We start from the raw sequence: 12,694 nt of genomic DNA, 5'->3' as shown, positions 1-12,694 counted from the left end.
AGACAAGATGGAGGCGATCCAGAGAAGGGCGACCAAAAAGGTGGAGGCTCTTCATCGAATGACTTATGAGGAGAGATTGAAGAATCTAAATATGTACACCCTGGAGGAAAGGAGGAGCAGAGGTGATATGATATAGACTTTCAGATACTTGAAAGGTTTTAATGATCTAAAGACAATGACAAACCTTTTCTATTGGAAAAAAATCAGCAGAACCAGGGGTCACGTTTTGAAACTCCAGGGAGGAAGTCTCAGAACAAACGTCAAGAAGTATTTCTTCACGGAGAGGGTGGTGGATGCCTGGAATGCCCTTCCGGAGGAAGTGGTGAAGACCAAAACTGTGAAGGACTTCAAAGGGGCGTGGGATAAATATTGTGGATCCATAAAGTCTAGAGGATGTGAATGAAGAGAAGAGGTATGGGGGTGGCTTGCGGGAATGACAGCTACTACCTGGTGATAATACCCTTATTCAATAAACATACTCACTGTCAGTGCGACTCCAGCATTGCTCTATGCTTCAACGGCAAGAAGAAATGTAGTTAAAAAGGATTTGCATTCACAAAAAACCAGGGAATAGCTTGCTTGTTGCGGCGGTTACTACCCCAAACCAAATAAGTCTGAATCTTCACTTTCAATGCATATCCAGCATAGCTCTCTGCTTCAACGGCAGGGGGGAAAGAGGAAGAGGATTTATATTCAGGCAACAACCAACAAGGACTGAATTACATAGTCTGGGTAAACAAATAATTATGGGTGTAGCTTGCATGTTACGGCAGTTACTACCCCAAATCAATTAAGCCTGATATTTCACTTGGAATACATATCCAGCGCAACTCATTGCTTCAACAGCAGGGGGGAATAAAAAGAGGAATTATATTCAGACAATACTCAACGCACAATTAAACTCTGGAATTTGTTGCCAGAAGATGTGGTTAGTGCAGTTAGTGTAGCTGTGTTTAAAAAAGGATTGGATAAGTTCTTGGAGGAGAAGTCCATTACCTGCTATTAATTAAGCTGACATACATAATGACCACCGCTATTAGTAGCAACGGTAACATGGAATAGACTTGGTTTTTGGGTACTTGCCAGGTTCTTGTGGCCTGGATTGGCCACTGTTGGAAACAGGATCCTAGGCTTGATGGACCCTTGGTCTGACCCAGTATGGCATGTTCTTATGTTCTTAAGGACTGAATGGCACAGGCTGGGTAAATAGATAAACATGGGTGTAGCTTGCTTTTTGCAGCAGTTACTACCCTTAACCAATTAAGCTAGATTCTTCACTTAGGTGCAGCTCCAGCACTGCTCCCTACATCAGTGGCGGGGGTGGAAGGTAACTAGAACCAAAAAGTTACTAATAAGGGCCAAGAGTAACATAAGTATGAGGATGGGGGGGGGGAAGTGTGCAAGCTTGCTGGGCAGACTGGATGGGCCGCTTGGTCTTCTTCATTTCTATGTTTCTATAAAGTAAGCGCAGGATAAGGAAAAGTTGGGCCCAAGGAGGGTGGGTGCGCCTCGCCGCACCCTGCCTAGGCACTCAAAATTTGTGTGCATACATTTTTAAGTGCAAACCGATTGATCGCACAGTTACTGCCGCCAATGGTGCTGGCAGCCAAAAAAACATAAGCGCTTTGTTCTCTGCGCTGCTTGTCATGTTAGGGCTTCCCAGCCTGACCAGGATTCCAACTTGTCAGCATTATGAAAAAGCCAAAGAGAATTTGGCCTCCCTGGACTTTCCTGAGCCCGGCTTCTCCCCTTCAGATGATGGATTGGCAGCCTTAACTGGAAGTACTCTGGATCTGAATAACCCCTTGGCTGGTTCTACCATGGGAGAGGGAAACTTGGTTGGGCCCACTCCAGTACACCCTGGGCCAGGCATGGACTGGTGGCCTTTTCTTGGGTGGAATTTTTCCAGGGACTACAGGCACAGACTACTTCCTTGCTTGTCCCTGTCTGGATGGAATCCCAGCCAGCCCCCTCTTCCATTCCTGTTGGCAGACCTCAAGGCATACCCCACATGACCAAGGGTGTGCTCTCAGGGTCCCCACTAGGGATTAGACAAAGAGCAAGATCCCTTGGAAGAAGGGGAAATTCCCCTGGGATTAGAACCATATCAAATCATGTTACGGTCCTTTCATAGAGATGAACTGCTGCCTTGATTTCCCAGACCCTGAAAATGCTGGGAGTTCCTGGAGTGGAATCTGACGGAATCACATTCTGATTTCCTTGCACCAAGCCTATTGCTACTTCCCAGTACTGAAGCCATCCTGGAGTTGATTGACCTGGAATAGGATGCCCCAGAAACAAGTTTTAAAGGAGGCCGGGCTTTAGAAGCTCTATATACCCGCTGGGTCCAGCAGTGAGAAGAATGTTTGAGTTTCCCTCAAGTGGATGCACTGGTCTGCGCTGTCTCTAAGTAAACAACTATCCCAGTGGAGAGAGGAGCGGCCTTAAAGGATGCACAAGATAGACTGTTGGAATGTATCCTTAAACAAGCCTTTGATGTAGTAGCAATGACCTTACAGATTGCTTCTTGTTGTGCCCTGGTAGCATGTTCATGCCTACTTCTCTCTTAGGAGGTGAATGACTCGGTGGGGGGTGAACCCAAGAGCAGCTACGGAACCCGCTGCTGCCTATTTAGCAAATGCGGGCTCGGATTTAGTCCGTACTTCAGCCAGAGGAGTGGCCTCAGTTGTAGTGGCTAGAAGACAGCTATGGCTGCGGAATTGATAAGCTGACACAACCTCCAAGGCCAATCCAAGAGAGGCAGGTTCGGGTTCAGGATCGTCCGGAACTTCCCAGTGAAATTTTACCAACCCATCTTCGGAATGAGGAGATAGGGAGTTGACTGTCTTTTACCTAAGGTGATCATTTCGAACAGGTGGCTACTGAAGTCATATGAGCACACATGCACCCACTTCAATGCTTGCTGCTGTCATGTTGGAACCCGCAGTCTCAAGACTATTCAATTCGGTAGGGGGGTGTCCTGTCCTCCCTGAATTGGCTGGTTCTTACAAAAGACACAAGACTCTGGGGCTGGGGAGCTCACTGTCAGGAACTCATGGCCCAAGAACGTTGTATGGAGAAAGAGGCCCTCTGGAACATCAAGCACTTGGAAGCCCGGGAAGTGAGATTAGTGTGCTTGCAATTCAGCCAGAGACTCCAGGGACAAGCAGTCCACATAATGTCGCAACACAATGATGGTAGCCTATATCAATACCAGGGAGAAACCAAGAGCCAGCAGGTATCTTAAGAGATAGACCTCCTTATAGAATGGACAGAAATGCATCTACAGATGACCTCAGCCTCACACATCACAGGAAAAGACAACATCAGAGCAGACTTTTTAAGCAGGGAGAGTCTGAATCCAGGAGATTGGGTGTTGTCAGCCGAAGCCTTTAAACTGATAGTAGATCACTGGGGCCTCCCATCCATTGACCTGCTGGCTGCATCTCACAATGCAAAGGTTCCCTGATTTTTCAGTTGCAGAAGAGATCTGTGGTCCCTAGGAATCAATGCTCTCGTTCAGACCTGGCCGGAAGAAGAGTTGCTATATGCCTTCCCTCCATGGCCTCTGCTGGCAGGATCATTTACAGAATCGAGCATCACAGAGGATTAGTCCTACTAATAGCACCAGATTGGCCCAGGTGTCCATGGTATGCGGAGACTCCTGTTGGAGGCCCCCCTGTACCTCCCACCGCACAGGGACCTGCTACAGCAGGGACAGGTCCTTCACGAGGATCTGACTCTATTCTCTCTTATGGTTTGGCTCTTGAGAAGGCTCACCTGATGAAGCGAGGATATTCTGCACTAGTAGTTGCCACCTTACTCCTTGCTCTGAAGTTCTCTACATCGTTAGCTTTTGTGTGGGTTTGGAGCATATTTTGAGGCCTTGTGCGAGGGCTGCAGTGTCCTGCCTTGAGCGGCCAAAATACTTATTCTGGGATTTTTGCAGGATGGCTTGAATAAGTTTGGTCCTTAATTCCTTGAAGGTGCAGGTAGCAGCTCTCTCCTGTTTCAGGGGTGAGGTGAGCAGAACCTCCCTATTGGCTCATCTGGAAGTGACCCATTTTCTGAAAGGGGTGAAGCACCTTCGGCCACCCCTACAGTGGCCAGTTCCCTTGTGGAATCTTAATCTAGAATTGGAATTTTTGGCAGGGCCCGTCTTTCCATACATTTTATTAACCTTGAAAACCGTGTTCCTGGTGGCTATATGCTTGTCATGCTGCATCTCTGAACTCTACAGGCCTTGTGTCGGGAACCGTTCCTCTGGATGACTCCAGGAGTGTTTCAGCTTCGTACCGTTCTATTATTCTTACCCGAGGTAGTCTCAGACTTTCATTTGAATCAGTTTCATTATCATCCCTAGATAAGGACAAGGATGTGGAACAATACTGCCTTCTGTCATTTGAGTGTCAGTCGGCTTTTGGTGTGGTATCTTGAAGTTTCAGAACCAGTCCAAAAGACAAGACCGCCTGTTTGTCCTTCACGATGGAAGGAAACAGGGTGAACCAGCTTCGCAGGCTACCATAGCTCGCTGAATTAAGGAGGTGGTCACGGGAGCTTATATGGAGGCAGGAAAGCCATTACTATTTCAGATTAGAGCTCAGGCAGTCTCATGAGCAGAAGCTAGACTGCAGTCTCCCGTCAACATCTGCCAAGCGGTGACGTGGTCTTCCTTGCACACCTTCTGTAGGTTCTATCGCCTGGACGTTCAGGCCTGAGAGGATGCAGCCTTTGCAATGGCAATGTTAACCAGACTGCGGACAGCCTCCTGCCCCGATCAGAAGTAGCTTTATTATATCCCACTGGTCCTGAGTCCATCTGGCTACACGATAGGAAATGGAGAAATTATTTACCTGATAATTTTGTTTTCCTTAGTGTAGACAGATGGACTCAGCATCCCGCTCACAACTGCCCAAGATTGGTGCCAAGGATTCACCTCGGGTGTGAATATCAATTCCAAGAGATTACGGGTAAGCCGTTGTCCAGTCCCTAGATTAAGGAATCTATAATTTTTACTGGGGTTCAGTGTTTGGTTGAGTACAGTTACAGCTATCCATTCTTAATCAAGCTTTTTCAATAGTAGGTCCACAGTGGCTTTTGAAGAGAATACTGAAGGGCTGAGGTCATTGCGGGGGAGTATTTAGGGTGACGTCAGCTTTGAAATCTGACGCCGTCTCCATCTGCTGGCAGGGGAGAACAGCCCACTGGTCCTGAGTCCATCTATCTACACTAAGGAAAATGAAATTATCAGGTAAATAATTTCTCCATTGTAGTCCACAAAAGGACACCACCTCCTATCCCATGACTTTTTAGTTTTCTTAGAAGCCTCTTATGAGGGACTTTGTCAAACACCTTCTGAAAATTCAAATACACTATTATTTATTTTTCTATACCGATATTTGATTTGACATATCACTCCGGTTTACTTTTATCCACACGTTTATTAACTCCTTCAAAAAAATGAAGCAGATTTTGTGAGGCAAGACTTGCCCTGGGTAAATCCATGCTGACTGTGTTCCATTAAACCATTTCTTTCTATGTGCTCTGTGATTTTGATCTTTTTGGAATAGTTTCCACTATTTTTCCCAGCACTGAAGTCAGGCTTACTGGTCTATAGTTTCCTGGATCGCCCCTGGAGCCCTTTTTAAATATTGGGGTTACCCTGGTCACCCTCCAGTCTTCAGGTACAATGGATGATTTTAATGATAGGTTACAAATTTTAACTAATAGATCAGAAATTTCATTTTATATTTCCTTCAGAACCCTGGGGTGCATACCATCCAGTCCAGGTGATTTGCTATTCTTTGGTTTGTCAATCTGGCCTACTTCATTTTCCAGGTTCACAGCGATTTGATTCGGTTCATCTGTCTCATCACCCTTGAAAAACCATCTCCGGAACCAGTATCTCCCCTCAACCTCATTATAAATACAGAAGCAAAGAATTCATTTAGTCTTTTTGCAATGGCCTTATCTTTCCTAAGAGCCCCTTTAACCCTTCTGTCATCTAGTGGTCCAATGAACTGTCTCACAGGTTCTTGCTTCGGATATATTTTAAAACGTTTCTATTATGAGTTTTTGTTTCTACAGACAACTTCATTTCAAATTCTCTCTTAGCCTGCCTTATCAGTGTTTTACACTTAACTTGACAATGCTTATACTTTTTCCTATTTTCTTCAGATGGACCCTTCCAATTTTTTAAAGTGTTTTTTCGGCTAAAATAGCCTCTTTCACCTTGCCTTTTATCCATGCCGGTAATCGTTTTGCCTTCCTCCTACCTTAATGCGTGGAATATATCTGGACTGCACGTCTAAAATTGTATTTTTAAACAATGTCCATGCCTGAAAGGTGCAGCTGCACTTTCAGTTTTTTCTATTTTCCTCATTTTATCAAAGTTTCCCTTTTGAAAATTTAGTGTTACAGTTGTAGATTTACATAGTCCCCCTTCCAGTCATTAGTTCAAATTTGTTCATGTAATGATCTCTCTTGCCACATGGCCCCACCACTTTCAACAAATCCTGCGTTCCACTAAGAATTAAATCTAAAATAGCTCCCCCACTCGTTTGTTCCTGAACCAATTGCTCCATGAAGCAGTTTAATCCATTCAGGAATTTTGTCTCTAGCATGTTCTAATACTACATTTACCCAGTCAATATTGGGGTAATTGAAATCTCCTGTTATTACTGCACTGCCAAATTGGTTAGTTTCCCTGATCTTTCTTAGCATTTCATCATCTATCTGATTATTTTGGCCATGTGGACAGTAGTATGCTCCTGTCACTATACTCTTACCCAATACACATGGGATTTTTACCCATATAGATTCTGCTGTCTGCCTGAAGCCTTCTTTCCCTCATGTACAGCCAGGAGCAGCGGGAAAAGTACCCCTTTTAATATAGCTGTGGCTGTTTTTGGGCTGGCTTTGACTGTTTCTTTAAAAAAAAAAAACAGAGCTCAGCCATGTCAGGCCATTAGGGGCCAGCAGGCATTGGGAGAAGGGTACAGGAAGCGGCGAGTTTTCTCGGCATTCCAGGGGTCTGGGGTAGCTCTGGAGAGGCTACTCATGCTGCTAATCCCCTCTTTTTCTCCCTCGTCAGTGAGGCTTAGGGCGCGCCATGTGCACAGCTATAATGGTGCCTGCCTCAGAGCGCAAGAAGGAATGTCTGACCTGTGGAGTTAGGGGTGAGTGGCTAAACTCGGCCGTATTATGTTCAGAATGTGCTGCTGGAGGGGAGCATCTGGTGGCAGGAGAATCACCTGGTCACATGGGCCTGTCAGAGGCTCTTGGGGAAGCTGAAAGCATGACCGGTAAGAGGTGTGCGTGTGGCAAGAAGCCAGCTCATAAGGTGTCCAGAGATTCCCTTCCCCTACTGTCTCCAGTGGTTCAGTCAGTGCTTGGGAGATGAGGAGGCAGGGGAGTCTGAACAGGCCTTGGCAGGTGATGAGAGCAGTGATGTGGAGGATTTCTTCACAGAATTTGTTTTGCTTTTGCACAAGGTCTATCTGGCCAAGTGAGGAGCCAGGAGGTAAGTGGCCTTGGGACCTGAAACCTCAGAAGACCTCAGAGATCTAAGGTGGACTCACTCGGGGAGGGGCCTGCTCATCTTCTGGCCTTGGACCGTCCTGTGGGAGACAACTGCTCTATGGTTTCAGATGACCCACATAATAATCTGGGGGATGATCCAGGGGACGGACCCATGGACGTTGGTGTGGATGTGAGCAAGGATGCAGATGGCCCAGAAGAGGGTTCCGGTCACAGAAGGGGATAACCCTAGAATGGTCCATCTGTTCCACAAGGAGGAATTGAGACCACTTATCCCCAGGTTCGGGAAGAGCTGGGGATTAAATTCATCCAGAAGGAATCAGATGATGGAGTGGATCCGGTCTTGAGGTTTCTGGGACTGCCAAAGGATTTTCCGTTGCTAAAAAAATGTGAGGTTGGTGAGTCAGGAGTGGGATACGCTAGAGGCAGGCCTCAATGTAGCCAGGGCAATAGCGAAGTTATAGCCTTTGACAGAGGGTACTTTGGATCTGTTAGTATTACCCAAGGTGGATGCTTCGGTGTCAGCAGTGACCAAGAAAACACATTTTATTAAAATTGTGAATCACCCAACGCAATAAAGGCCTAGGCGATGAAGAAAAAGAACATACATAATTATATAAGCATAATACAACAAAACGACAATTAAAAGAAAATTAAAATGACAACTGTCCTCATCCTAAAATAATAAATATATTACTTTTTTAAAACAAAAATTAAAAAAATAAGCAAGGTAAAAAATAAAATTAAACCCTAAGTTTAAAAATAAGCTAAATTGAATAAAAAGGTTTTAACTTTCTTCCTAAATCCTTAACTGAATCAGCTTGTCTCAAGTCAGTCAGGAGAGACTTCCAAAAAGTGGGCCCGGCAACCGAGAAAGCACATTCACGAGTCATATGTAGACGCGCCACTTTTGGAGAGGGAATCTCCAGTAAGTCACATTGTGATGAATGTAGAGCTCTTGTTGGTTGGTAAAATTTTAACATTGAATTAGCCTAGTCACAAGTATGATCATTTAACAACTTAAACATCAACATAGCAGTCTTTTATACTTGATTCTTTCCTGTATCGAAAGCCAATGCAGCTCTATCAAAGCAGGTGTAATGTGCTCAGACCTTTAGTCCTGAAAGTAACTGACCATTCCTGTGGTGGGATCGGCCTCATTGAAGGATGCCCAGAGCCAAAAGCCGGAAATTCATTTAAAGAGGATGTTTGACGTCTTGGCTCTTAGAGTGTGATCTGTGATAGCCTTATGCAGAGAGCCTGTCTTTGGGTGCAGAAGGCGCAAGAGAAGGGCTCCACCCTGACAGCCATTTCCAGAGGGGTGGCCTGGTTGAAAGCTGGAGTGGCCTATGTGGCGGATGCAGTGTATGATTTGGTCCAGACATTTGCTAGGAGCATGGTCTCGGCAGTAGCAGCACACAGGCTCCTGTGGTTGCATAATTGGTCAGTGGACGGTTTGGTCCAAGTCGCAGCTGTGTAATCTTCCTTTTAAAGGAAAACTGTTTGGGGAAGATCTGGAGCAGCTGATGAAGCATTTGGGGGAGTCCTCTGCCAGAGGATCAGAAGAGCGGCAAGAAAACTTTCCCTTCACACTCCCGCATCAGGGATATGAGGAGATTTTGTCCCATAAGGCTACTTCGTTTTCAGGGAAGGCAGCAGTCCTTTCAGGGTGGCTGGAAAACAACCCAAGAGAACTCCGGTCAGGGGTGTCTCATGTAGCTGGGGCAGATTACCTGTACAGGCAGCAGTTGGATCCCAGGGAGTGGAGTTGTCTGCGGTGGCCTTGACCCTCATACGTCTAGGTGAGGCAGTCCACAGCTGGATCTGTTGGCATCATGAAGCAATGCAAGACAGCGTGGTTCTTCAGCCACAAGCAGGAGATCTGCTCGGAAGGGATCAATGCACTTGTTCAGCCCTGGCCATCAGAAATTGTTGTATGTGTTTCCTCCATGGCCTCTCATCGATTGAATGTTCCGACGCATAGAGACACACCCAGGAAGGGTGATTCTGGTAGCGCCAGAGTGGCCGCATCGTCCATGGTTTACGGATCTTGTTCGTCTCATGATAGACGGTCCCATCAGGTTGGCTTGCCCACCAGGGTTACTGCGGCAAGGGCACATATTCTCGGATCAGGTGGATCACTTCTGACTCGTGCCTTGGGTTTTGAGAGGAGGAGGCGGCTATTGTTGAAAGGATACTTGGAGCCGGTTATTGTTACTTTACTTCAGGCTAGGAGGCTGTCCAAATTGCTTGCTTATGTTCGAGTGTTTTGAGTCCTGGTGCTTGGAGGAAGGTCTGGAGCTATTGTGGGTGAATATTCTCAGATCCTGGCATTTTTGCAGCGGAGCTTGGCAAAGGGCCTGGTTTACAACTTGCTTCAAGTACTGGTAGCAGCATTAGCCTATTTTCGAGAGAAGTTGCATGGAAAGCCGCTGGCCTCCCATCCTGATGTCATGCGTTTTCTGAAGGGGGCGAAGCATTTGCATCCTCCAGTTTGTAGGATGTGTCTGGCTGGAGCCTTAATTTTGGTTCTGAAGATGCTTTCTGGTTCTCCTTTTGAGTCTTTTTCGAAGGCATCTTTAAAGGATCTCACCTTGAAGTCTGTCTTTTTGGTGGTGATTTGTTTGGCCAGGTGAGTTTCAGAACTTCAGGCGTTGTCGTGTAGAGAACCTTTCTTATGAATTGTGGACGACAGTGTATCTTTGCGTACGGTGCCTTCATACTTGCTGAAGATTGTTTCCTTGTTCCATATTAACCAGTTGATTGAACTCCCTGCGTTTCCGAATTTGTCTTCAGAAACATCGCATGCAAGGGAGCTTCACTTATTGGATGTTCGTCAGACTCTGTTATGGTACCTTAAATTCACTAACACAGTTTTCAGCATTCAGATCATTTGTCTTGTTCAGTGGAGCAAAGAAAGGAAGCAAAGTGTCTGCCTAAGGCCAGCATTACCTGTTGGTTAAAGGAAACTATTTTTTTGGCCTATCTTTGTAAAGGTTGGATGGCCCCAGAGGGGTTGTGTGCGCACTCTACAAGGGCTCAGGCTACCTCCTGGGCGGAGTGTTAGTTGGTATTGCCACAGGAGATCTGTAGGGCAGGGTCATGGTCTTCGCTTCACCAATCCATTACAGATTAGATTTATGGGCTCCATGTGTTTGGGGAGTATGTGTTCTGAGCAGGTCTTTCAGGTTCCTGCCCAGTGTAGGGGAGTGTGGGTACATCCCAGTTGTTTAGGCTGATCTGGGCTATGAACAGGAAAGGAAAATTAGTTCTTACCTGCTAATTTTCATTCCTGGAATACCACAGATCAGGCCAGAAGCTCATCACTTTATTTTCGAAAGACAGTCATTGATTCAGTATGTGTATATTGTAGAATGTATCGATTTGTATTTAGGTTGGTTCTTTCAGTTTTACCCTGGATGTGAGGGCTCCCAGTTCAGGGGGTTCAACCATTGATTCTATGGTGGGGGGAGGGGGGTTGGAGTTAGTCTGAAAAATTGTTCTATTTTGGCTTGGGTACAGGTCAATACTGAGGGACTGCAGGTGGCACTTGATTATGTAGCAGTGCTCGAAAAGTTGTTTTTATTCTCTGCCTCCATCAGCTGGTAGGGATACAAAACCCACTTGCATGGACTGATCTGGTATATTCCAGGAATGAAAATTAGTGCGTAAGAACCAATTTTCCTACTCTTATCAACTCTGCAGTGTCAATGCAAGGGGGGGAAGGCCCAGGATCCAGCACAGATCTGTGCAGTAGGAGGTGGTCATGTTTGTTGCTGCTGAGATGGTAGCAGCAGAGAAAACCGAAGACATGGCTAGTGCTCTGGCCCATGAGCTGAACTGGCAAGAAAACCAAAAGTCTGCAGAATGGGGGGAGGGACCAGATGCAGCTGTGGGTGGAGAGGTAGGGGTAGAAATTTCCAGGTGCCAGGTCACCCAGGCACCTGAAGGAGACCTTGGGTCTACCCCCTGCCCATTCAGAGTATGGAGGGAGCAGCAAAGAGGCTAGAAGGGAGAGAAAAATAATATAAAAAAATACAAATGGACAAATAAACAAGAAAGCGACAAATCTGAAATATGGACAACCAGAAAAAAAAGCAAACTGGTCAAAATAAAAAAAAAAAAAAAAAGAGGGAAAAAAGTTATGAGGAAAACTATATTTTTGCCCTAGCTCTGGAGCTGCTAAAAAAAAATAAAAAAAATGTGGGGTGGTGCCCAGCCTTTGTAAATATTCTTACACCCCTGTGGACAAGGGCTCAGAGAAGGAAGATATTTTCAAGAAACTTTGATGGGGAAGCGGTATAGTAAAGAGTTAATTTTGTTTTAGTGGGGAGATGTTTGTCGCACTGGCACTGCGGAGAAAACTAGTGCCATCTCTCAGCAGGTGCAGTGGGTCTGAGGCAGTCCTGGTGCTCATGGTGCATACATAGACTTTGTTTGCCCAGCAGTCCCTCCAATGACCCTGATGAGCTATTTGGTTTGGGCCTTGTTCTTCTCTGAGCAGACACAGAGGGCCTCGTTTGCAGTCGGTCCACTCAGAAGCTTCAAAAATGCTCTTCTTTACTCCAGGCAGAGCTGGCAGTGGTATGGAGAGGAAGAGAAACCTGCAGTACCCCACTACTAATTGTAGCAGATGATAACTGTCACGAGGGGAAGGGCTGTGCTGGAGCTGTTCTAAATGCATTCCTTCTTGCCTGCTGAGATTCTTGGCTGTGAATTCCTTAGAATTTATTCTATATACATTGTGAATAGTGTTAATGCATGCATCTGTTTCCATACCTCCTAATGCAGGTTCCTTCTCCCTTTGTAAGCCTTCATTTCTGGAGTATAAATAGCTCCTGTCACTACCTTAGGGAGTATGCTCACAGGCAGTAACAGCTGGGCTGAACTTGACCCAGTGATTTTTATCGCTCAGGTGGGATTGGGATTAATGCTGCACCTTGCAGACCTTTCTTTTCCTAGTGCTATGCGAGTCTGAGATTCTCAGGTGCTTGGACACCTTGTAACTTGCCAGCATTGCTTCTTGCTGGCAAGAGAACTTAGCTGAGGACAGATCCTTCATTCCTCCAGGAAAGGATCCCAGATTTGTCTGCCTGTTTAAAGGAGTGTAGGGATTTCCTTAAATATCGTAATTACTACCTTAAAATGTATTTGG

General features: G+C 45.8%; 1 protein-coding gene across 4 annotated transcripts in view; it reads left to right on the top strand.

Annotated features, from left to right (window-relative positions):
* Positions 1–12,694, top strand: part of SAMD4B (sterile alpha motif domain containing 4B) — a 49,653-nt gene that overhangs the window by 20,051 nt on the left and 16,908 nt on the right. The window lies entirely within an intron of this gene.

The sequence above is a fragment of the Rhinatrema bivittatum genome, chromosome 11 (genome assembly GCF_901001135.1).
Source record: "Rhinatrema bivittatum chromosome 11, aRhiBiv1.1, whole genome shotgun sequence".
Taxonomy (NCBI): Eukaryota; Metazoa; Chordata; class Amphibia; order Gymnophiona; family Rhinatrematidae; genus Rhinatrema; species Rhinatrema bivittatum.
This window is presented reverse-complemented; position numbering and strand designations above follow the sequence as displayed.